Here is a 22,237-nt window from a genome sequence, read left to right on the forward strand (position 1 = left end):
AAAGTATTATCAGTGAATTTCTTTAAATGTAAAAATAAGTTGATCCTCTGCCCTGGTACATTTCAATCAATATTAAGTGACAGAAACAAGTCGTCCAAAGGAAGAAACTGCAGAAGATCTTTTTCAATTAACTGTAAATTGAGCTTTAATTTTAGTAACAGATAAAGTCTTTAGATTTATTAAATGGTGACACTTCAGGGTGAATGAACGCGTTGTTAACTGGGATGTAAAATGTTCATGGTGCCATGAGGGGAGAAAAATAGATAGAGGGAACAGGAGAAATGTTTCTTCTTTGATGATTGACAAATGAAATAGAAGAATTAATAGCATATAAATGTTTAATGTAAACCAACTGGAAAGCTGTTTTCAGGGTAGCAATGGTATTGATATGACATTTGAACTTCAAATGCTATATGTAGGCTATATGCAAGGACAATTTAGTAGGACTTTTTCAGCAGTCACATCTTATTTTACAGCTACAAGAGAGAGCCAAGCAGCTGAGGAATTTTTACTGTTAGCAAAAGTGCTTGCATGACTATTTTTTTTTAGGTGGATGTGAGGCTTCACTGAAGTCTGCAAGTGCTGCATCAGGCTGATCCAAAAGGAGCCATCCCTATGAACATGACACATTCACAATGTCAAATAGAGCCGGCTCAGCGGAATTGTTATGCACTCTGAGTAGGCAGCAGTAGGTATGGAATTGGTTGGACCGCTCCCTTTCCTCCCTGGCTGACCATCTGTGTCCTTGACTGATCATTTTGATCTAAACAAAACTATAATGCAAATATCAATAACAATATTTCAGCATTGCTTGTACTTCAATGTAGTGCAGCTATAGAATCAAAGAGCAAAGATGGGGAAAACTTTGAAAGCACAGAACAAAACTACATCCACAACTGATTTTACCTCTTTAATATAAAAATGAATATTGAGGGTGGTAACGTTCAAACTGATTATAAAGCATCCTCAGATTATTGCATCAATGTGTGTCATCTTTCTGATGTTTTGAGAATATATCTGCTTAAGTTCATGGCCAAGAGGGGTTTTGGTTTCTTATTCATAAAAAGTGTTTTTGTTTAGGTCTGTCATTCTTTATACAGTAAGAAAACTCTGTGAGAAATCCTGTCTTGTTCTTCTCTTTAATTAAAGGTCACGCTTTATGTGGTTGTATTTCAAAGGTGAAATTTCAGATTTGACAAGAGTCAGGCAGAAAACATGTACATGTGAACTATGAACCAAAATGTTTTTGAAATAAGTGAGGTTATGAAGATTGAATTAATGATAACATACTATGCCTTGCAATTAATAGAAACTACTATTATATCAGGCACGTCAGGCATATCAGTCTGGTGCTGTGGATCAGTTGGTAGCACGGCAGACTTTGAATTGCCCTTTGGTGCTCAAAGCCTGTGCCCCCCAGCTATGTGGAGTCCTTCACCATGCCTGTGCCAAAGAAGCCACATCCCAGTGACTCCAAGGACTACAGACCTGTGGCACTGACCTCCCACATTATGAAGACCCTGGAGAGACTGGTTCTGGATCAGCTGTGGCCCATGGTCAGACCTCTCCTGGACCCACTCAAGTTCGCCTACCAGCCCCGACTGGGAGTTGAGGATGCCATCATCTTCCTGCTCAACCGCACCTACGCCCACCTGGACAAGCCGGCGAGCACTGTGAGGGACATGTTTTTTGACTTCTCCAGTGCTTTCAACACCATCCGGCCAGCCCTGCTGGGTGAGAAGCTGACAGTGATGCAGGTGGATGCCCCCCTCGTGTCCTGGATTGCTCACTACCTGACTCTGGCAGACCACAGTATGTGCACCTGCAACACTGTGTGTCAGACAGCATGGCCAGCAACACCGGGGCCCCACAGGGGACTGTCCTCTCTCCCTTCCTGTTCACCATCTACACCGCAGATTTCAACTACCACACAGAGTCCTGCCATCTTCAGAAGTTTTCTGATGACTCTGCTGTGGTTGGATGTATCAGCAAGGGTGACAAGGCTGAGTACAGAGCTGTGGTGGGGGACTTGCAGAACCACCTACAGCTCAACGTGACAAAGACTAAGGAGCTGGTTATGGATCTAAGGAGAGCCAAGGCACCAGTGACCCCTGTTTCCATCCAGGGGGTCAGTGTGGACATTGTGGAGGATTACAAATACCTGGGAGTGCACATTGACAATAAACTGGACTGGGTCAAGAAAACTCAAGCCCTCTACAGGAAGGGCCAAAGCCGTCTCTATTTTCTGAGGCTGAGGTCCTTCAACATCTGCAGGATGATGCTGAGGATGTTTTATAAGTCTGTGGTGGCCAGTGCTATCCTGTTTGCTGTTGCATGCTGGGGCAGCAGGTTGAGGCTAGCGGATGCCAACAGGCCCAACAAACTGAGCTGCAAGGCCAGTGACGTTGTGGGAGTGGAGTTGGACTCTCTGTCGGTGGTTTCAGAGAGGAGGATGCTGTCCAAACTACATGTCATCTTGGACAATGTCTCCCACCCACTCCATGACTTGCTGCTCAAACACAGGAGCACTTTCAGTGCAAGACTCATTCCCCCAAAAATGCAGCACAGAGCGCCGCAGGAAGTCATTTCTGCCTGTGGCCATCAAACTTTATAACTCCTCCCTTTAAGTGTCTGACAGTCTGTTATTAAACTAGACCTTATTATCTATTTTCTGTGCAATATTACCTGTTTAATAATTAATGTGCAATATTCTCTGCTGCTATTTATTCACTTGTCCTTTTTGGTTCACCATAATAATTCTTAATAATGTAAATATTGTACATACCCACACTCCTTTATATTTGTGTTTATATTTTATTTATACTCTTATATTTATATACTCTTTATCTATCTACCTTGACAAGTGTGCAATTGTGACAAAAGAATTTCCCTTCGGGGATCAATAAAGTATTTCTGATTCTGATTCTGATGTCATTCAGTCTTGAGAGTAGAAATTTCCACATACAAATTGACAAACAACAATATGTCCCCCTTGGCAAATATTAAGCATCAAAGTTTAAACACATCAAAATAGCTTCATAAAAGCTACACAACATATTCATGAAGATTTAGTCTTCAGATCAGTTTGAAACAAATGTCCTCCTGGTCCTTGATATTTTAATTAACATCAGTTATGGCAAGACATGTGTTGTGAAGCTGTTTCTAACATGTTATTCACTGTAGTCTTTCCCTTATTTTCCATATCATTGCTTTGGGTTGGGCATCGCCGAATATACAAAAATCTGCTACTGTTCAGGGACTAAGATAAATAACTCATACCAGGTTTATCCACTGGGTCATAAACAGGTTTTTGTGATAGAAAATACCACTGAGGCTTTGTCATGAATTCTACTTTCATATTATTAATTTCATGTATTATTTCTTTGTGAATTACTAAGCCCTTGCTTTGCATAATGTGTTAAGAGTAGACTCATACTAATGGGTACAGTGCCTGTTTCGGGGGTTCAAGGGTTCTTGAACTGCCAGGAAAAAATGAGGAGAAGTTACTTCATTATAATGGGATGTATGTAAAGACAGTACTGGTTGGGAATAATTACATTCAAATCATAGGCTTGGTACTTTCCATTCCTTTGCTTGTCACCCCAATCTTTTGCAAATCATCTGACATCAAAATCAGTATTATTGGCCAAGTATGTGTGCACATACATAGATTTTGACTTTGTTGCTCTCAGTGTACTTATACAGAGTTTCAAGAACAGTCTACAGGAAGAGAAATCCACAGGGACAAGAAAGCTGGACAAATACAGGTAAAAGTAAACATATAACTATTAGACAGTGACAGTAGGTGGCATATGTTAATATATATATATATAACATATGCCACCTACTGTATATACAGGGGTTGGACAATGAAACTGAGACGCCTCTCATTTTAGTGTGGGAGGTTTCATGGCTAAATTGGACCAGCCTGGTGGCCAATCTCCATTAATTGCACATTGAACCAATAAGAGCAGACTGTGAAGGTCCAATTAGCAGGGTAAGAGCACAGTTTTGCTCAAAATATTGCAATGCACACAACATTATGGGTGACATACCAGAGTTCAAAAGAGGACAAATTGTTGGTGCACGTCTTGCTGGCGCATCTGTGACCAAGACAGCAAGTCTTTGTGATGTATCAAGAGCCACGGTATCCAGGGTAATGTCAGCATACCACCAAGAAGGACGAACCACATCCAACAGGATTAACTGTGGACGCAAGAGGAAGCTGTCTGAAAGGGATGTTCGGGTGCTAACCCGGATTGTATCTAAAAAACATAAAACCACGGCTGCCCAAATCACGGCAGAATTAAATGTGCACCTCAACTCTCCTGTTTCCACCAAAACTGTCCGTCGGGAGCTCCACAGGGTCAATATACACGGCCAGGCTGCTATAGCCAAACCTTTGGTCACTCGTGCCAATGCGAAACGTAGGTTTCAATGGTGCAAGAAGCGCAAATCTTAGGATGTGGACAATGTGAAACATGTATTGTTCTCTGATGAGTCCGCCTTCACTGTTTTCCCCACATCCGGGAGAGTTACGGTGTGGAGAAGCCCCAAAGAAGCGTACCACCCAGACTGTTGCATGCCCAGAGTGAAGCATGGGGGTGGATCAGTGATGGTTTGGGCTGCCATATCATGGCATTCCCTTGGCCCCATACTTGTGCTAGATGGGCGCGTCATTGCCAAGGACTACCGAACCATTCTGGAGGACCATGTGCATCCAATGGTTCAAACATTGTATCCTGAAGGAGGTGCCGTGTATCAGGATGACAATGCACCAATACACACAGCAAGACTGGTGAAAGATTGGTTTGATGAACATGAAAGTGAAGTTGAACATCTCCCATGGCCTGCACAGTCACCAGATCTAAATATTATTGAGCCACTTTGGGGTGTTTTGGAGGAGCGAGTCAGGAAACATTTCCTCCACCAGCATCACGTCGTGACCTGGCCACTATCCTGCAAGAAGAATGGCTTAAAATCCCTCTGACCACTGTGCAGGACTTGTATATGTCATTCCCAAGACAAATTGACGCTGTATTGGCCGCAAAAGGAGGCCCTACACCATACTAATAAATTATTGTGGTCTAAAACCAGGTGTTTCAGTTTCATTGTCCAATCCCTGTATATATATATATATAAAGTCCCCCTCTCACCCCTTGCTGGGTGGTATGTGTCATCCTCAAGCTCGGGTCCTGGGAGTTTGAGGGTTCTGCGCAGTATCTTAGCTGTTCCTAAAACTGCACTCTTCTGGACAGAGACCTCTGATGTTTTACCTGGAATCTGCTGTAGCCACTCTCCCAGTTTGGTGGTCACAGCCCCCAGTGCTCCGATTACCACTGGCACGACTGTTGCTCTTGCTTTCCACATCTTTTCTAGCACCTCTTTCAGCCCTTGGTATTTCTCAAGTTTCTCGTGTTCCTTCTTCTTGATGTTGCTGTCGCTTGGGATTGCCACATCTGTCACTGCAGCCTTCTTCTGCTGTTTGTCGATCAACACGATGTCTGGTTGGTTAGCCATCACCAGTTTGTCAGTCTGGATCTTGGACTCCCACAGGATCTTAGCTAGGTCATTCTCAACTACCTTAGGAGGTGTCTTCCATTTTGACCTTGGAACTTCCAGCCCATACTCATGGCAGATGTTCCTGTACACTATGACAGCTACCTGGTTATGGCGTTCCATGTACGCATTTCCTGACTGCATCTTACACCCTGCTGTTATGTGCTGTACTGTCTCAGGGGCATCCTTGCACAGTCTGCACCTGGGGTCTTGGTGTGGTAGACCCCAGCCTCTATTGATCTTGTAGTAAGTGCCTGTGCCGCCATGATTAGTGCTTCTGTGCTGTCCTTTAGTCCAGCTTTTTCCAGCCACTGGTAGGATTAGTTGATATCAGCCACATCTTCTATTTGTCTGTGGTACATGACGTGCAGCGGCTTGTCCCTCCATGAAGGTTCTTCGTCTTCCTTGTCCTCACCCTCGGGCTTCTACTGCCTGAGGTATTCACTAAGCCCTTCATCTTTGGGGGCCATCTTCCTGATGTACTCTTGGATCTTTGTAGTTTCATCCTGGACAGTGGTCTTGACACTCACTAGCCCTCCTCCTCCATTGTGAGGAGCTTTCTTGTCTTGATGTCTGTAGCCTCTATCTCCTCCTTTGGCCAGTTTATTATACCAGTGGGGTATCTGATAACTGGCATTGCGTATGTGTTGATGACTCAGATCTTGTTTTTCCCATTCAGGACCTGCCTTACTCTCTGTAGGTATTTGGCTGTGGCGGACTTCCTTGCTGCCTCCTCATGTTTCCGTTAGCCTGCGGCACCCCAAGGTATTTGTAGCTGTCCTCAACATCTGCAATGTGGCCTTCTGTAGTTCAATCCCCTCGTTTCTGATCATCTTCCCTCTTTTTGATACCATGCGACCACAATTGTCCAGCCCGAACGACATTCCAATGTCGTTGCTGTAGATCCTGGTAGTGTGGATCAGTGAGTCGATGTCTCGCTCATTTCTGGCATACAGCTTGATGTCATCCATGTAGAGGAGGTGACTGATTTGTTCCACTTCGGAACCGATATACGAAGCCAGTCTTTGTGATGATCTGGCTGAGGGGGTTCAGGCCTATGAAGAACAGCAGCGGTGATAGTGCATCACCTTGGTATATGCCGCACTTGATGGTAACTTGTGCAATTAGGTACTTGTGTAATTGGCTTTGAGTTGGCTTCCAGACTTGTTTTCCAGACGCGACGTGAATGCAACGCGAAGGAATTCACGTGAGTTGAATATTTTCAACTCAAGCGAGAAAGTCGAATGACTGTCAGTGTTGAGATTGTCCGTACGTCACCGACGGCTTCAGAGCGATGTGTGGAAAGGGCCGGGCAGAGCGGGGGATTGAAAATCTGCTGGTCAGCTGAGAGCTGCTAAACTTGGGGGAGAGGAGCAGGGAGCAGCGCTGCAACCTTTGGACATGTAAACCCGTAGTCAGTCTGGATTCTGCTAAGACAACTACACCGTTTACTCGCGGGAGGAGCTCAGAGTTAACTGCTTTTTTTAAATGAGCTTTTTTTTTGTTTTTGGGATTGCAATGTTGATTTATCTTGACTGGAGCTTCTCAGCAGCTAGCTTCCGTGCACATCTGGTTCCACTGTTGTTGTTAGCATTGTTAGCTCTGTCGGACTACGACTTCATATTTATATAAAAACCGGACAAAACTGGACATTACTTGGAGAAAAGAATGCGAGGAAGTTGAACAACCTGCTGAGTTCAGAAAATATGTGTCTGTAACTTTATTCCAGCTATCATTTTACTTTACTGCGACCAAGTTAGCATAGAATAGCCCTGATCGATCCAAACCATTGTTTCCATTTCCATTTCCATTCAGAAAACAAACATTTTAGAAGTTGTTGTCCTGCTGTCTTGCTGACAGACCTGACAAAGCATGAATTCATATGTTTAACAAATCTGTATCATGTTGTAGTTATTTTGGCATCAGTTTAATCCGTTTATTGCTAATTAATCACAGCAAAATGTTTACTTTGGGTTCATACAGCTGTAGTAATGGCAAGTTGTGTTTATTCACGTTATCATCGCCTTCTCAATGAACACTTGCAGTGAATGTACTCACGCGAGGAGAAAATTTGCGTTTGGTCTGAATGCTGCATAAGGGTCCACCTGAATACCCCGCCCTGACTGGGAATCAAATCCACGATCACCTGTACCAAAGTCAGTTACATTAACCACTGGGCTATCAAGGCACCATTTCATATAATTTCTATTTACAAGTCAAACCATTTTATAATAAACAATAAACAACAATATGAGAATACTGGAAAAAAATATTGGATGAATGGCATGTTAGCAAAAGTAGCCTTTCAGCTACACTAAATGCACTGCAGTGCCTTGATATCAGAATCTTTGGATTATACATCAAAGGAGGGCAGGCAATTCATTTTAGATGTTGGTTGTGTGAATAGATTTGTGCTCCTCAACACATATTTTGGATGGCACTTTGACATGTGTTGGAAGACATTGTTGAAAGGTGTTGTTTCAAGATCTTCCTTTGGGCAACAAAAATGTTACAAACAACAGCTGTATCCAAAAGTTGAGCATCGGCGTCACACAAAGAAAAAGCTTGAAGTCTGACTGTCACACATTTCCAAAAGAGTTGATGATGCTTAAGGGTTCTCAATTGTTTTATCTTTTTATTTTTAACGGTTAAATATATATATATATTCATATTTATTATTATTTATTTTTGTATTTTGCTTTTATTTTGACAGCACAGTAGAGAAAGACTGGATTCGCAGGGGAGATAGAGGGGAATGACATGCAGCCAAGAGCCCGTGCCGGACTCAAACAGGGCCGCCAAGGCAAGGACCCAGCCTCAATATGTGGCACACACTCCGCTAGGTGAGCCACTGGGGCGCCCAAGGGTTCACATTCAACATCTGTGTCGTATGACTAGTCAAGCATTTTCTCTGTCTCTGTGTCTAGCACTCAAGACTCTCTATGTCAAAATGTCATCCCAGATGAAAACATGTTATTTGCTGGATGAGGCGGTTCCTGTCTATCACCACTCTGCATTTCATCTTGACATTCAAATTTGTTGCATGTGTTTGTCTCATCTCTCAAGTCTCTTTGGTACAGACTGAATACATATCTTGGAGGCTTATTTTTCTGTCTTTACACTTGCTACCTCAATCATCAGTTATTTCAATAAATCAGCCAAAGTGGAATTGAAACATTTTCCTCACACATGACTTGTAAAATCAGAGAAGCTCATAGAGGCGGATGAGGGCAAAAAGGCACATTTATGCCTCCGTATATTCTGTGGTCACAAATTCTCATACACATACATGCACACACATACACACACAATTATTACTCTTGTGGCCACTAGAGTGCTGTGCTGTATTACAGTTGGAGCTCAAAAGCGACTTTACTATGACATTTGAAATCCCATTTATGGCACTTGGGATTAACCACTGGGGCTAGTTTCCATTAAGGGTTTTTAAAATACAGGCAAAGACAAACCAAATGGGGAAAAACAACGTGTTCAGGGCATTTGTCAGAAAGCCTTAGCAGACTGTGATTTAGGCTACTGTACTTTTTATGCCTGCAGACCACCAAATCACAATACTTTTGGTTTAAGTTTGGTTAAGTTTTTTTTTTATATAAAAAAATCTAAATTTGCGTGAATAAGACTAATTAAAGACACATTTTTTAAGATTTGTATAATATCAGAAGATTACCATAATCTGGGGGGAATTCCAGTGGTCACAGACATTTTTAACACCTCACTGGAGACATTTCACGTGCCAGCCTGCTTCAAAGCCTCCACTATCATCCCTGTCCCCAAGAAACCAAGGACCACTGGACTAGACACTAGACTAGACTACAGACCCGTCGCCCTGAACTCTGTGATTATGAAGTCCTTTGAACGCTTTGTGTTGTCCCACCTACAGTGGGTACGGAAAGTATTCAGACCCCTTTAAATTTTTCACTCTTTGTTTCATTGCAGCCATTTTCCAAAAATCAAAAAAGTTCATTTTATTTCTCAGTAATGTACACTCAGCACCCCATCTTGACAGAAAAAAACAGAAATGTAGAAATTTTTGCAAATTTATTAAAAAAGAAAAACTGAAATATCACATGGTCATAAGTATTCAGACTCTTTGCTCAGTATTTAGTAGAAGCACCCTTTTGATCTAATACAGCCATGAGTCGTTTTGGGAAAGATGCAACAAGTTTTTCACATCTGGATTTGGGTATCCTCTGCCATTCCTCCTTGCAGATCCTCTCCAGTTCTGTCAGGTTGGATGGTAAACGTTGGTGGACAGCCATTTTCAGGTCTCTCCAGAGATGCTCAATTGGGTTTAAGTCAGGGCTCTGGCTGGGCCATTCAAGAACAGCCACGGAGTTGTTGTGAAGCCACTCCTTCGTTATTTTAGCGGTGTGCTTAGGGTCATTGTCTTGTTGGAAGGTAAACCTTCGGCCCAGTCTGAGGTCCAGAGCACTCTGGAAAAGGTTTTCGTCCAGGATATCCCTGTATTTGGCCGCATTCATCTTTCCCTCGATTGCAACCAGTCGTCCTGTCCCTGCAGCTGAAAAACACCCCCACAGCATGATGCTGCCACCACCATGCTTCACTGTTGAGACTGTATTGGACAGGTGATGAGCAGTGCCTGGTTTTCTCCACACATACCGCTTAGAATTAAGGCCAAAAGTTCTATCTTGGTCTCATCAGACCAGAGGATCTTATTTATCACCATCTTGGAGTCCTTCAGGTGTTTTTTAGCAAACTCCATGCGGGCTTTCATGTGTCTTGCACTGAGGAGAGGCTTCCGTCGGGCCACTCTGCCATAAAGCCCCGACTGGTGGATTGCTGCAGTGATGGTTGACTTACTACAACTTTCTCCCATCTCCCGACTGCATCTCTGGAGCTCAGCCACAGTGACCTTTGGGTTCTTCTTTACCTCTCTCACCAAGGCTCTTCTCCCCCGATAGCTCAGTTTGGCCGGACGGCCAGCTCTAGGAAGGGTTCTGGTCGTCCCAAACGTCTTCCATTTGAGGATTATGGAGGCCACTGTGCTCTTAGGAACCTTAAGTGCAGCAGAAATTTTTTTGTAACCTTGGCCAGATCTGTGCCTTGCCACGATTCTGTCTCTGAGCTCTTCAGGCAGTTCCTTTGACCTCATGATTCTCATTTGCTCTGACATGCCCTGTGAGCTGTAAGGTCTTATATAGACAGGTGTGGCTTTCCTAATCAAGTCCAATCAGTATAATCAAACACAGCAGGACTCAAATGAAGGTGTAGAACCATCTCAAGGATGATCAGAAGAAATAGACAGCACCTGAGTTAAATATGAGTGTCACGGCAAAGGGTCTGAATACTTATGACCATGTGATATTTCAGTCTTTCTTTTTTAATAAATTTGCAAAAATTTCTACATTTCTGTTTTTTTCTGTCAAGATGGGGTGCTGAGTGTACATTACTGAGAAATAAAATGAACTTTTTTGATTTTTGGAAAATGGCTGCAATGAAACAAAGAGTGAAAAATTTAAAGGGGTCTGAATACTTTCCGTACCCACTGTAAAATCCATTACAGACCCACTCCTGGACCCCCTGCAGTTCGCCTACAGAGCCAACAGGTCTGTAGATGATGCAGTAAACATGGTCCTTCACTACATCCTCCAGCACCTGGACTCCCCAGGAACCTACGCCAGGATCCTGTTTGTGGATTTCAGCTCTGCTTTTAACACCATCATCCCGACCCGACAAGCTCTCTCAGCTGAACGTGCCTGACTCCACCTGCAGGTGGATCACTGACTTCCTGACGGACAGGAAGCAGCACGTGAAGCTGGGAAAACATGTCTTTGATTCCAGGACCATCGGCACCGGTTCCCCTCAAGGCTACGTTCTTTCCCCCATTCTCTTCTCCCTGTACACCAACAGCTGCACCTCCAGTCACCAGTCCGTCAAGCTCCTGAAGTTTCCGGATGACACCACCCTCATTGGGCTCATCTCAGATTTGACTAAATCCCTAGGAGTTCGTTAAAGTATGGAGTGTGTAAATCATCCAAAAATTGCCGTAAAATTCAAAATGGCTGACTTCCTGTTGGGTTTAGGGCATCGCTCCAAGAGGCTTTTTCGTATGTCTGGATATGATACATGTGCCACAGAAATTTCATACATGTAGGTCAAACGTGCGGCGGGGGCTGCTTCGTTAAAGGTCACTTCCTGATGCCAGCTGGTGGCGCTATGACTGTGGGTGAATGTCGGCATGTACATGTGTTCAGAGCGGGACTCTCATCCTACATGTACAGTTTGGTGCAGATGTGAGCATATACACTGAAGTTACATCATCCTGTGTCATGGCGAAGAGTTGATCTTTGACGCCACACCACGGACACGCCCATCGACGAAAACTTATAGATAGCACAACTTTTCATCTTCAATGCCTATAGAAGGCACAGCAGAAAGTTGAATTCGATCCGAATAAATCCCTAGGAGGAGTAACTTCCTGTTTCATGGCGAATCATGGACACCACGGACACGCCCATTGACGAAAACTCACAGACAGCACAACTTTTCATGTGTGCAAAGTTTGGTGAGTTTTCGAGTATGTTTAGGACCCCAAAATTGAGCTTACTTTGCAGAAAATAAATAAATAAATAAATAAATAAAAAATCCTTACAGTTTCAATAGGGACCTCGCACGGTTCGTGCTCGGGCCCTAATAATAATCTCTTCAGTTTCAATAGGGACCTCGCACGGTTCGTGCTCGGGCCCTAATAATCTCTTCAGTTTCAATAGGGACCTCGCACGGTTCATGCTCGGGCCCTAACAAGAAATTTCATTCTCAAGACCAAAAAGCCGATGACAAAGCCACTTTCTTCCAGTATATTGGGCCATTAAAGAGGTTACTAAATTCTTATGTTTCACAAACCATAGTCAAAAGGCACAATGTTTCTATAATTTGTCTGTTGGCCTGAATGGGTTATGACTGACAGAAGGCAGATACAAATATTTTGGAGAGGAAAACAGAAATCAGAGATGCAGCAAAAACACCTCCCACCCTGTCTCATCTCAGCTCTTCACAGTGTTCCAGAAATGCACACATAAAATCGTGACTGGAAGATCTTTCAGTCAATAAAAGTTTTTGGCTCAATCTTTGAGTGCTTTGTTAAATTACCCCTCAAATAATATCACAGAAAAGCAGAATTGACAGAAGAAATAAATTCCTTATAACTAGTGGAAAAAGTTTCCTGCATGGCAACATTTATCATGGCTGATTCAACTGCTTTTGCAGTGTGGATGTTCATCTGCAGCACACACATTTGAAGTCAGATATTTGAGGCAAATGTTTTCATTTTCATATTATGTATTTATTAGAAATAAAGATCCTCTGCTCTGCTTTTTCTATGAGTGGCAGTGGGCTGTGGCCCTGCACTTATGAATGTACAAACTAGTAGCCAGCTTATAAAAGCTTCCCCTATAGCAGACGCAGAGGCTGCCATTAAAACGTCAAGGTGTAATAAAGTCAATACTTTGGAAGAAACAAACGTAGCATGCTGATGTAATCTTTTAATCCAACGGATCCAGTTTGGCTATCTGTCAAACAACATAACTTTCAGCTGAAAGTTTCTCTACCTAACTCACAAATAATATCTGTTACCGAAATTGTCTTGATGGCACCATAACGTCCTCATTTCAGGCAAGTCAGTCAGTACAGTCAGTACAAATGGTAAGTAACAACTCGGTTATTTGAGTTTTTAATAAAGAATCAGCATATTATAACACAACATGAACATGTTTGTTGAGCTGTATGCTTGTCTGTAATTACAAATATCCACAAAAATCTACACAAAAAGGCAAATTTGACATTTTTGCTTGTTCAGCTGACCTGCTGTCTACTGACTAAAAGGCTGTGCCAAAGTACATCGTCCTTTCTAGGAACCTTCATATAAATGAACAATTATTTAACAGTTCTGCTAAAATAGCTGAATAAAATTATAAACGCTTTTGTTTTTGCCCGCATTCATCATGAGCTGAACGCTGAACTCAAAAATCTAAGACTTTCTATATGTACACAAAAGGCCTATTGTTCACAAATCTGTCTAAATCTGTGTTAGTGAGCACATCTCCTTTACCAAGATAATCCATCCACCTCACAGGTGTGGCATATCAAGATGCTGATCAGACAGCATGGCTATTGCACAGGTGTGCCTTAGGCTGGCCACAATAAAAGGCCACTCGAAAATGTGCAGTTCCACCACACAGCACAATGCCACACATGTCGCAAATTTTGAAGGAGCGTGCAATTGGCATGCTGACTGCTGGAATGTCCACCAGAGCTGTTGCCCGTAATTTGAGTGTTCATTTCTCTACCGTAAGCCGTATCCAAAGGTGTTTCAGAGTATTTGGCTGTACATCCAACCGGCCTCACAACCGCAGAACACATGTAACCACACCAGCCCAGGACCTCCACATCCAGCATCTTCATCTCCAAGATCGTCTGAGACCAGCCACCCGGACAGCTGCTGCAACAATTGTTTGCATAACCAAATAATTTCTGCACAAACTGTCAGGGACCTTCTCATGGAAGCTCATCGGCATGCTCGTCCTCCTCATCGGTTTTCTCGACCTGACTGCAACTTTGCACAGCCATTGAAGAGGAGTAGACCAATGTTCCACAGGCCACAATCAACAAGCTGATCAACTCTATGTGAAGGAGATGTGTTGCACTGCGTGAGGCAAATGGTGGTCACACCAGATACTGACTGGTTTCCGGAACCCCCCCGGACCCTCCCAGTACAGTGAAACTGTAAATTTTTGAGTGGCGTTTTTATTGTGGCCAGCCTAAGGCACACCTGTGCAATACCCAAGCTGTCTGATCAGCATCTTGATATGCCAAACCTGTGAGGTGGATGGATTATCTCGGCAAAGGTTAAGTGCTCACTAACACAAATTTTGACAGATTTGTGAACAACATTTGAGGAAAAATAGGCCTTTTTGTACATAGACAAAGTCTTAGATCTTTGAGTTCAGCTCATGATGAATACCGGCAAAAACAAAAGTGTTGCCTTTATAATTTTGTTCAGTGTAGATTATTAGGAAACGCGACATCTTACAACATATGTGTTACTATATAATTTAAATACTGTCTCTTGTAGTTTTGTAGTATGTATCTTGTATAACATAAATGGCATTTATACAACATATAGTATACTGAAAAATGGAAGCTGATTAAAGCAATTTGTGAGATAAAGCTGCTGCAAACATTAATCTTTTAACAAACCATAGAGTGAGAGGGGTAGAAAAGGGTAAGCATCACATTCACAGCAATTTAGTTTTTTATGTAAAATCTTTTGTATTCATCAAATAGTTTTGTATTGCAATTTGCAATGCAGATGAGGAAGTTGAAGAGATAGATAGATTCTTATCCTGTTATTGTTAAGATATAAACAGTAAAAACAGAAGGGACCCTGTTTTGATAGTGAATTACATGTTTCAAAAAGAATTAAACCAAAATAATAACAACATAATAACAGTGTTGTTTCACAACAGTTTACATGCGAGTGTTTGTGTGAATCAATTTATGAAATATACATAATCAAAGGAAGGGTAGATTATATCCATAGATCAGATGGAGGTGTGAACTCTGCGCACTATTAATAATTCCATCATGTTGAAAGTGAAACCTCATCATTTGCAAGGTGTTATATATGTGGTAACCCTTCAGTACCTTCAGATTTCTCAGTATTCAGGTCAGCAGTGGATGTATACTTTGTAAATTATTCCCAGAAACATCTTTGTTTTATCTCTTTTGCAATATTTTGCTTATGTTTTTATATTTAGAGTAGAAAGGCTCATTCTTCACCTTTTAAGCAAGAATATTTGAATAATTAGCAGCACAGAAAATTTTCTTTTAACAAATTGCTCTCATCTCAGGGGTACACAAGACATTAAGTGCTTCACATTTCCATTGTTCTCACACATTAAGCCACAGTATTTGGTCCTCAATCTTGTATATGTGATCATTAATCCTTTCTAATGACCTTCATTAGGTCTTAATTTAGTTTATCTATGTCCAAGCATGTTTGCTATGCTCTGCTGTGCAGAATATAATAGTTAATACAAGATGGAATTAATGTCATCGAATACAGGAGATATTGATGGGTTTCAGTGACACCATCTAAATAATTGAGCATATTTGGTTGATGAGTTCATTAATGGTAATCAGTTTCAACTGCCACTTGACACGTGCATGTAAATGAAACATAAGTAGCGTGCCCTTTAGTGTTGTTTAAATTTTCACATAAATGTATCACCTGATTAATTCAAATAACTTTGTTAATTTGTGCCACTGATTATCTGCCTGGTCTGTGATGCAGCACCTCATTAGATCAGGATAGCCAGAAGGCGTTCATGGCAGTCTAGCTGAAAACTTAAATATTCCAAACAATTAATATTGATATTCAGCAGCATGATGTGCAGCAATATAATTTCTAATTGAATAACTAAATGTAAACTGAAACATATTTGAAACTTCTTGAATGAAAATGGCAAACTGTGAAGGCGAATTTAAGGGATCATTTTACGCCAACAACGCACCCCAGTCATCACAGCTAAACTAATAAAGTGCACTTTACTTATTCTGGATGACAGAGAAATTGCAGAGGAGAAACTATAAAAAGAACATCCCATGTATTTTCACAGATGGTAATGGGGAAGAGTAATTTTTTTTCTTGTTCTTGACGCCTCAGGAACTGGACTCAAATGGCATCCATTCGTTTCTACATTGTGGCTGAGTAGTCCCATGGACAATTCACCCCACACCTTCAAACTCCATTGATACTAGGACACTCGAGGCCTCCTGGAAAACAGTAGGCATGCACACACATCTTCCACATCACGTCCGTGGTTTAAAAAACAAACTCTGCTTGTGAGAATGTGTATACGGCTGCAACTTACATCAGGGAGGGCCACAAGTCGGAAGCAGAAAACATCCACAGTTTTAAGGACATATATATTGGTTTGCTGGGAGACAGTGGCTTTAATGTGTGGAGCACAAATAAGTATATATAGTTATTTCACTCATGAGGTGTTCACTCCATTAATATTCTGATTGAAATGACTAATGAGTTGTACGTGAGAAAGGAAATCACATCCACTGATATTTTTTATCTCCTGATTTTATCAATCTGCCATGGTTTATAGAATCCAAAGTTATTTTGTGATGAAATTATTTACTCTTTTTGGTGTATCAAATAAAATTCCCTCTTCTAAGAAAAAATTCTTTTTTTCCCTTTATTTCCCAGGATGACGTCCAACAACCCTCAGGTGAATAGACATGAAGCAGTTTCAATCAAAGGTGGGTGTATGGTCATGTAACTACAGCTGGCCAATTCACTAGTTTGTAAAGAGCAAGTATACTGTATGGGACTGTTGGTTAAAACAGACCTTTGTGTGGCTGCATGCCAAGGCTTCTGCTGGTGAAAAAACATTGCTCTGGCTCGACTTTCCTCTAGTCTCTTTGATGCCAACACTGATCAAGATTATTATACCAGTAAATGTCTGTACTGGAGACATTTCAGTGTGTCTTCTCATTGTTCTGTCTTTGGACATCTATAGTAGCAGAATAAGAATAATTCGCTAAACAGAAAAGGGAATCCAGATTTTCAGTGTACTTTGCTGAAAGATATTTATTTGTATCACCTCTAAAGTGTTTTAGGGTGATTGGTTTATGACCTCTAATTACTCAGGGTTAGTGATGTTGGACGTTAATGGCTACATGTTGGAGAGAAAACCTGCTTGAGAGTCTTGGCGATTTTCTCACTTTCGATGGACGTTTCGATGCTGGACCTTTATTGCCAGGTTTCACCACGTTTGAAGTGAAGACTGAAATACATCATCCTTCAGACTTATTAAAAGAAAAACACATTTGATTCTGTTTTTGTTTCTGTTTCTGATTTGGTTATGACTGTTACAATGTCCTAATTGGTCTGCATTTTCTAAGCACAGGCACAGATACCCAAAGGCTAATGTACTTGTAATTGTTCTTGTGATAATTATTTTAATCTGGATAATTAAAGAGCTATGTGCCTTGATTTGTGTACTGAAACATCAGCAGAATCCAAAGCAGCTCACTATGGAGTACTGCAAAGGTGAACAAATGTTTAAAGATGTTGGTGTCAATTGAACATGCTAAAACAAATCCCTTAAGAGGTAGCAAATTAGGAGCTTTAAATGTGAAGCAGAGTGAAACTATCTACTTTCTACACTGACACTAGAAAGGATAATGATTAATTCACTTAACACCCTGCAAACAAACTACAAAAGCAGAATTATGCAGGTTAATGAAGTACATAATAAAAGATACTGTCAGATCTCTCACACCAAAGCAGGGAAAGGCATGGTATTTCATGTTGGATCCAAAATATCTGAGAGAGCTGAGATTTCTCACCCATGCATGACTGTTCAGAGGCGATTCACATCTTAATGTTGAAGAAGTGAAGAAGTGATCCTATTTGTGAGTCCACTGTACATTCGGCTCGATGCAGCCCAGAAGTTCAGGCCCATGAGTTGAACCTCAAAACAATCAATGAAAAAAACAACATTCTGTGATAATGCCCGATTTAAATTCTTTCCTGCCCCTGCAGAGCAGTAAATTTTTCATCAATCTATCTACCTATCTGTCTATCATTCTGTCTATCTATCCATATCTATTATTGCTGCCTGGTAACAGGCTTGTCACAGGGAGCCCTGTTGTCTGTTGCCTGTCTTTGTGTTTGACGGGAGAGCAACTGAGGAAGGTTTTGTCAGCAGACAAAAAAACCTTTTATCAGAGATGTGGTCTCAAAAGAGAGCAGCGGATTCATAACGTTTGGGTCACTACATGTTCTCATCTAAAATTCTTTCCCTTTCTGTAGTTGTGGTGGGTGTTTCAGTGCTGCTGTTGTGTGTTGTTGTATGATTTATCACTAGTGTGATGACTGCTCACACACACTGAGAATGATGTTATCACTTGAAAGAAAAAATGCAAAAGAAAAATGAACTGAAATGGGCTTACTTCTTCAATATATAATGTTTATGATGATTTGAATTGAACATCCTCGTTTTGAAATACCAGCCTTTTACATTTTGCCCCCCATCGTAGATTTTGGTGGCAGTATTAATCACACATTTAGCTGGTATTCAGTTTATTGTTTGATGAATGCATGAGACCATGTGGGGATTGTTTATCATGAAGCATAATGAGCACAATATTTTACAGTGACATGGCAATGTCTTTGCAAGCTGACCACCCTTAATTCATTCATCAATCTGGGTCCCTGTGTTTGACGACTGGGTGGCATTTTGTGAAGACCGAGTGCAGGTATGGGGGCAGGTCTGTGATTCTGCCTTGACATTATTTAGAACAGCAGGAGGAACACAAATACATTGCACACACCTGAGAAAAGGTCACAGAGAAAAATGGAGAACAGCCGCAAATTGCCTCTCCATCCCATTACTGGTCTTTGTTACCACAATATGTTACCCACTCTGCCACACAGGACAGCCAGTGTGAACTGTGGGCTGTGACTTAAGAAGAGAACTTTTACTGTGTTACATTAATCAGGTCTGGGTGTTTTCCACTTGCCAAAGAATTCTTTGTTTTACCTCCTTAGGGAAATTAGAACTAGAAGGCTGATGAAATTATTTATTACCACTTGTTTAATTTCTGAACATCAAGGTTTGACTATATTATATATCACCGAAGAACTGTGCTGCAGATGAAAGACGCAGTTTGTATAGTGCAAAAAGATTAACCATGAAGTATGTAAGACTGTTTTGAAAGGCTTCCTCCAATGTAGCTGCTCTGTGGCTTAGATCAGAATGTACTAGATGTTTGTATTTAATTAATTTTGCTATCCTGTTTTTACGTCACCTCCGGGCTAGCCTTTGTTCCACAAGCTTCCGTAGCTCAATCCAGTGTCTGACTAAGCTTTTGTTTAATTAATCTTTCTGAAAATGAGGCATGTTCCTGTGGTTTGCTTTCTATATCCTAAGACAAAAACACTCTAGAGGTTGAAACTGTTATGATTTTAAGTTAAACTATTAATTTGTTGAAATACAAATAAACTACAGTTCCCATGAAAATGTACCAGAGCAGTTGTGGGGGTACGTAAGTCTTTTTAAGTACCCATGCTTACTTTTCCAGTCCCTGAAGATATCCAAACACGTGCTCCAATTATTATTAATAATGATTATTGAATTATCAAAAATCTTGATCAGAAAAATCAGTAACCACAGATTATCTGTTTGTCTGTGATCCCTGCCCTCTGGACTTGTGCCACACTCATCTTCAATGTTTTATATTCAACAGTTAATAAAATACAGTTAGATGTTACCAGGAAGTCCATGGCACATTTCCACTCATACAGTTCTTCAATAAGCACTAACCTACTAAGTTATCATTGGTTTGCTGTGTTTCTCAGTAAATCAAGCTTCCCACCCACCTGACTTTTAATTCTCCTTTAGCACTCCACTAAATTAACAACATGGTGAGAGCAATTCAGAATCAGTCTGCACTGCCTGTCATCATTCACAAAGGCATTAGAGCATCTATGGAACAATGTGTGTATGTGTTTGTGTGTTGTATGCACGAATGTTTGGAGGTGTAAAGCATAAGAGGGTAGTGGCTGATGAGGTTAGGGAGGTGTGAACCGGTGGGTCTATGTGGTTTTTGCTTTGGTTTACAATCCGTTTTGAAAAGATTTCCAGCAAAGCCTCAAATGTTCAAAGCTGTGTGTCTTCAAGTGTACCCAGTGTCCAGTGCTCGTCAAGCACACAGAGCAAAAATCTGCCAGTTTAATGTGCTCACTGAACAAGAACATTGTGTTTGACTTCGGCTGTTCTTATCTACCCCTTGGTAGTGTCCTTCCCAGATTCTAATTTACTCTCCAGTGAAAGGCATTTTTGTTATTAAATTATTCAAATGAAGACTGCCACAGTATATAAAATAAACGTAAAGTGAACGGGTTACAATTCCACTTTAGGCAATAATGGTTTAAAATAATTAAAAACAATAGCCCTCAAACCATGAAGGAGACCAAGCAATTGGACCCATACTGTGGCCATGTGGATACTTTTCAGGAACTGGAACTGAGGAATTAAAACTTTTAACTCTACATGAAGAACATTTAGCTCAGTATATCACCATTTGGATCTCTGAAGTTACCTAGTGTAGTGAGCCAAAAGCACAACAACAAAGCAGACATTTTGACAGGCTATTGCAACATCTGTGCTTAGCAAAAAGACAAGGATCATGCAGTGTGAGGAAGAGGAGTGTAGAAGCTGGTGGATGGATATGTAACGCTGTCAAGTTTGCAACTGGAGACCAAGGTTTGCGTTCTGTTGCAGACTAGTAATTCATGTTGGCCTTTTTTATTTATGAGGACAATCTTTTCACGAGGTGAACAGTCTTTAGTTGCCTAACTTAAACCCAATTGCGTCTAAATGCATGTAGAATGTACAAAAGGTTGGCATTGAATATAAATCAAGATTTTGTCATCATCAATATTCTTGTTCTAACTCCAATCGCAATAAAGGCAGTGTTACATTACTGTTACAGCCCATTTGGGAATAGGAACATTCATACATATCTTAAAATATATTAAGTCTCTTTTAAATACCTTCAACAAAATGGCTGTAGAATCACTAACGGCAAATGCCAACAATTCTGTAACATTAACATTTTTACAACACTTCATCCCCAAGTAGGTGTAGAAAAATGTTAACTTTGCTCCAGCTGAAAGTGAGTTCAGGCCCTGGAGCTCTTCAGCAATTAATTAGAGATTTCTAATGATGGAACCATAGTGATGAATAATTCATGTCTCAAACTACAGGAGTTAGGATAGCCTTGAGGGAGATCAACAAGCAGGCTTATTGTAATTATTATCATTCTTACTTCATTTATTTATTTTGCAGCAAATGCATATTAACCTTTGCTATCTACCCTCTGATAGAATCTGTTTGCATTGGGCTGGTTTCAAAGCTCAAGTCACGCAAAAACAAACAGTTGAGCCAACACTTGCTGAACAGTGAACAGTCTCTCACTTCACTTCCTTTCTCTTTAGTTTCATCTCTTGTCTCTTGATAGTCTCTTGATTAATGAACAATTATACAGTATTTAGAGCAGCTGTCATCCATCCAACCTGCAAGCTCAAGTCACATTTCTCTGTGCAGCATCTGATCTGAAATATAATGTCTGAAGAGAAATCAGAACAGTGTTTGCAGGAACAGTGAAAATGAGTCTAAATCAATGCTTCTTTTCTGTAGAAACTAAGGTAACAAACAGTAACAAACAGTGGCAAATAATACTAATTATTATTTTAGGTGCTTCATTATAGTTTTTATTTACATTCTAAATTATTTTAAATGTAACCAAATGCATTCAGTCGGTTTTCACCCATGTTCATTTATTATCTCAAGAGGACTTGAGTTCTATCTCATCAAAGGCAAAAGCCCGAAAAAAATATCTTTTAAAAAATGTGTCTACAAAACAATTATCATTTCCCACATCTTTTTTTTCCAGCATCTTTTTTCAGCTGCTCACCAATGAGGAGAGAATCTCTGAACTTTTCAGAAAGGTGCTGGGGTCATCACTAGGAGTGCATCTTCACGGTTCTCACGATTCGATTTGATTACGATTATCCTGTCAATGATTTGATTTGATTCGATATCTCGATGCATCACGA

Source organism: Micropterus salmoides, unplaced genomic scaffold (assembly GCF_014851395.1).
Source record: "Micropterus salmoides isolate LMB-PRFRI ecotype aquatic unplaced genomic scaffold, ASM1485139v1 Ms_hic_scaffold_10, whole genome shotgun sequence".
In the NCBI taxonomy this organism is placed as follows: Eukaryota; Metazoa; Chordata; class Actinopteri; order Centrarchiformes; family Centrarchidae; genus Micropterus; species Micropterus salmoides.